We start from the raw sequence: 5,221 nt of genomic DNA, 5'->3' as shown, positions 1-5,221 counted from the left end.
AGGAGAGTCGACAAGAAAGCCAAGCTTTGGAAGGACTAGGCCACGCAGATTGGCAAGACCTCAGAACTTTCTCCAGGGATGGTTCAAATCCCTACGGGACACCCACATCCGCCTTGACAAGAAGAAGAGTGGGTATGGTATACCTGAGAAGACCGAGCGTGACTCCAGATTCGGGTTTCTAAAGACTGTGACCAGACACTGCCCTGAGCGTCAAGGCCACTATTGAGGCGCAAGCAGGTGATATTGAGGCTGCCGAGGCTGCCAGCGCCGAACAGCAAGTTGTTCTTTAGGGTGATGACTTCCCTTTCCACATCCACAGTGCGCTAAGGCAAAGTGCCTCTCCAGGATCTGCAGGACCATACATGTTTGGACGATGAGCTTGGCGTTGGACGGGTCATGCACGGGATGCACTCGCTGGCGATATGGCTTCATCATGGTGGGTCGTAGAGCGACGTCATCGTCGCCGATGAAGAAGTTAGACACATCCTGGTTGTCATTGGGAAGAGGATCTGTGTCAGAGAAACTGAGGGTACCATCTTCAGCGCATTGTTTCAGCTCAGAGTCATTGTAAATCTGAGCATCTGATGCTGACCCAGCGCCACCCAGATCTACCCAGATGATTTTGTAATTAGCTTCTACAAGCCCCATCAGAACAATTGAGAAGAATCCTTTGTAGTACAAGGACCCACTCTGTCGATAACACCGGCAAGCAATGTGCTTTCCATCAAGTGCTCCAAGTGTATGGGGAGGCATCCATCCTTCAGGAGTGGTTGGACAATTTATCGCCTCGTCCATGTATTTGTCGATAATGGCCTGACAGACCTCTTTGACGACGAGTGACATGGTGTTGTGAGGGACCCTCCATCCGAACTTCATCGAGGCATACTTGCTTCCAGAGGCAAGGTGATACAAAGTCAAGGCAATCTACAAGCCAGGTTCGAGCGGTTCCCTGAAGCTGGTATGCTGCTTGGTTATCCAGGAACCCAATCTGGCTAGCAGCTCATCCAACATCTCGGGGGGCATCCGCATGAAGTTCTTGAAAGATGCCTAGGTTAGAAGTAGGTTACGCATGCGTTATCAATACGTTTGGTGTACAGAACACCTTTAGCCAACTTATGTCGACATATAAACTGACGTCCAAAAGAAACTTTACCAGAGTTTGAAATCACTCTTGCTCAAAAACAACAAAACATACAAGCATGAAGTAAAGTGTATTGAGAAGATCAATATATCAACATAATCAACAGTGAAAATGACAATCATACCGCGACCGAGAATGACGTCAGAGCCCCCCAAAGTCCGGTGTGGTACAAAACTCGAGCTTTCAGAATCATGGACAATAGGCAGAGTACATAAACAATCGCTCACGTTCAATAACAAGTCATTAGTAGCGTGTGTGACCACCAAATGCCTCAATACACGCAAAACCTCTTCGACGCACAGAAAGGGTCAGTCGTCTGATGAGGTCACGTGGGATTTGACGCCATTCTTCTTGGAGGGCCAAGATCAGTTCTTGCCGGTTGACTGGAGAGTGTTGTCGTTGTCGCACACGACGATCCATCAAGTCCCAGAGGTGTTCTATAGGGAACATGTCGGGTGAGCGTGCAGGCCACGGCAGGACGTTGACGTTGTTGGCTGCGAGGAAGCTAGTGACAGTTCTGGCTGTATGGGCTCTAGCGTTGTCATGCTGATAATTGACACCACGTGGCTGCTGTTGGAGAAATGGTAGGACAACTGGACGAAGAATGTTATCCATGTAACGCTGAGCTGTCAAGTTTCCGTCAACGATGACCAGCGGTGTCCTCTCCTGCCCACAGATCCCTCCCCACACCATGACACTCCCTCCACCATATGGCAAGACCTCCTGCACGCAACACGCCGCCGTTCGTTCACCCCTTCGGCGGTAAACACGTTGTCTTCCATCAGCCCTCAACATAAAGAATCGACTTTCGTCAGTGAAGACAACCCTCTGCCATTCACGTCGATGCCAACGTCGTACAGTCCGGTCCCATCTCAATCGCAGACGACGATGTTGCGCTGTCAATAGCTGTCCTCTGTATGGTCTAAAAGCCCTGATTCCATGAGCCCTGAGTCAAGGCTCCTGGCAACTGTCTGTCGACTAACCCTGTGACCAAAGGCATTTGACGCCGATGACGTCACTGTCAGGAAGCGATTTCGGAGGTGCAAGGTACGCAAGTACCGGTCATCATGGGGCGTGGTAACCCTGGGTCTGCCTGTTCTTGGCCTGTCAGCGGTCCGCCCTGTACATATCTGTCTGTAACGTTGCATCAAGTTGGTAACGGCAACATGGGAACAACCGAAGGTTCGTGCAATATGGGCGTGGGTGGCTCCCATCTGTACCATATCCAAGGCTCGTTTACGTTGTTCGACTGTGAGTCGTGGCATTTCTTTTGTGTTTTTTTATCACTGTGGATGTCTGACTTGCCGTTGCAATCGTTTTATACTCTTTCCAGCACGCGTATTTGCAGTTGGCCGTGGTGCACGTGTTTTTCACTTTTTCGCGTGTTATCTCGCAAACATGTAACAGACGATTAACATTTTCTGCATATACTATTGTTGTATTTAGGTTGTATGTTTTAGATAGAATTCATCGAAAAAAATGTTTACTTTCGTCTGAAATTTATATTTTCAGTTGGTAAAGTTTCTTTTGGACGTCAGTTTATCAGCGTATGGGTAACGTATGTCTGGCGTATGTAAACGTATGTAGAGCTTACGAATTTATACCTTCACATACGGCGAAAATGCATGCACAAAAATGTTTTTAAGGCTCGTCGTACTACAACATATACCAGCGTGCTTTTAACTTATACAACTCACACCTTACTTATCCGGCGTTTTGGCTAAAATTATCATACATGTACGTTGCCATACTGTTACTGTTATACATTGTAGTGTGACAGGTCCATCAGCAACCTGTGACATCCTACTTTCCTTCTCTTTCTTGATACTCCTCTCCAATCTAACTCATGTCTAGTTTCAGATACTTCAGCCTCCATATGCTTATGCACAGCTATCTCTCTATCTTGTTCTACTGCTTCTTAAGTTCATCAAGTTCATGTCTACGCTTTACTTTCTGAAGTTCAGCAATTTGCTTATCACTTAGTCTTGTCAAAACGGACGAACTAAACTGGGCGGCAAAAGAAGGTATAGCTCGAGTTCCATGATCGATAAAAAATTATCAAAAAGGTTTTGTTGTGAATTATAATATAATCTAGGGAGGGGTAACAAATGATCGATCAACCCCAATTGTGCAATCACAGGTAATGTAAACTCGAGGTAAACAATGTTGGGGTAAGAAATTTCATTTTCAAAAGTTGTCTGAAATGTCACCAAAAAATTGTCAGACACACTACAAGTTCATTGTCGACACAGTTGCCTTCAATAGCGTGTATGACCTCCAGCTGCTTCAATGCATGCTGTGATACGCCGCCTCATCGATGGCGTCAGTCTTCTGATGATGTGGACTGGAATCCGTTGCCACTCGTCTCTCAGGGCCTCTGCAATTCTTGTCTGTTGACGGGAGGCTGATGGCGTGATTAGAACCTGTCTGTCAAGATGGTCCCACAGATGTTCAATAGGATTCATATCGGGTAAGTGGGCAGGCCAGGGCAAAACGTCAACGTTCAGCTGGTTTAGAAAGTTCCGAGTCAGTCTTGCAGTATGGGGCCAGACATTGTCGTGTTGAAACAATGTCCCCTGCTGTTGGTTTTGTAAGAACGGAAGCACAACTGACTGTGACACTTGGTCACTTGTACTGCGCAGCGTTCAGGTTTCCCTGTATAATCACCAAATCAGTCTTCTGATCTCCACAAATACCGCCCCACACCATGACACCTCCCACGCTGAATGGATGGACCTCTCGAATACACGCCGGAGCAAAAAGGTTCCCCTCTGCGTCGATAAACTCGTTCTCTGCCGTCATTTCGAAACAAGTTAAACCGACTTTCATCAGTAAACAGCACTCGACGCATATCTCACTTGCCAGCGTCGAAGCTGCCTCGCCCATCGCAGTCTCAGGCGTCGCTGTTGAGCAGTCGGAGCGCTCGGATTCCAGCAGCACGAGGTCGTCGTAGTACTGTACGTTGGCTAATGGTATGTCCCAACGCTGTTGCTGCCGTCGCCGTCGCCGTTACGAATCTGTTTCGCAGGTGAATGGGTCTTCCAGTGGTGTTGTCACTCGGGGTCGTCCGGTTCTAGGTTGATTGGTTGGTTTGTTGTTTTACGCCGCACTCAGCAATATTCCAGCTATATGGCGGCGGTCTGTAAATAATCGATTGGACCAGACAATCCAGTGATTGATATCATGAGCATCGATCCATGCAATTGGGATCGATGACCTGCATCAACCAAGTCAGCGAGCCTGACCACCAGATCCCGTTAGTCGCCTTTTACGACAAACATAGTCGCCTTTTACGGCAAGCATGGGTTGCTGAAGATCTATTCTACCCCGGATCTTCACGGGTCCCGGTTCTAGGCCTGTTCTGCGTCCCTGTCTGCCTGTTCCGTTGAATCAAACTGGCTACTGTCAATGGTGTACAACCAAACCTTCTGGCAATTTGGAAAATGTGTTTGCCCCATTTCGGCCATACCGATGTCTCTCTCTCTCTCTGCTCCTGTGACAGTCGTGGCATTTATTTTGTATGCTTTGATTGTGTGGTTATACCCTGCAGACGAACGCATTTACACAGCTAACATGCACGTGCAGTTTATGCCATAGGCGGGGAACCTGTTTCACCATTTGTTTGTCACTGCACGAGCGCCGTCAAAGGTGGCGCGTTCGGATGAGGTGTTTTTTTGGTACCTGTTCCTGGGCAGTCATATTCCCAATACCCACTTTCCACTAGTTATGACAGGGGGCACGGGTGGACCAGTCGTCTAAGGCGCCGCGATTCGCTGTGCAGAGTTCCGTCCCTTGGGCACGCCAGAAACCTATGATTGTTGGTTCGAATCCCGGTTCGCCCCGATTATGTTTCTAGGTTTGTCAGCACCATACCCGTGCTCGTGGGTTTCACCGAAGTGGTAAACGTCTGAGACCTGCATCACTTCGGCCTTTCCTCCCACATTAAGCTGACATGCCGCGATATAACTGGAATAATGTTAAAAGCGGCGTTAAACCCCATTTACTCACAAACTCACTAGTTATCGCTGTTTTTTTTACAAATTGCCAACCTATACTCTCCTTTGCCGCTTTGTTTAGTAG

At 47.9% G+C, this 5,221-nt stretch overlaps 1 pseudogene; it reads right to left on the bottom strand.

Moving 5' to 3' along the window:
* Window positions 1-219: 219 nt before the first annotated feature.
* On the bottom strand, window positions 220-4,840 carry LOC139455015 (uncharacterized; annotated as a pseudogene).
* Window positions 4,841-5,221: the final 381 nt, after the last annotated feature.

The sequence above is a fragment of the Haliotis cracherodii genome, unplaced genomic scaffold (genome assembly GCF_022045235.1).
Source record: "Haliotis cracherodii isolate W230 unplaced genomic scaffold, xgHalCrac1.p SCAF_11, whole genome shotgun sequence".
Taxonomy (NCBI): domain Eukaryota; kingdom Metazoa; phylum Mollusca; class Gastropoda; order Lepetellida; family Haliotidae; genus Haliotis; species Haliotis cracherodii.
This window is presented reverse-complemented; position numbering and strand designations above follow the sequence as displayed.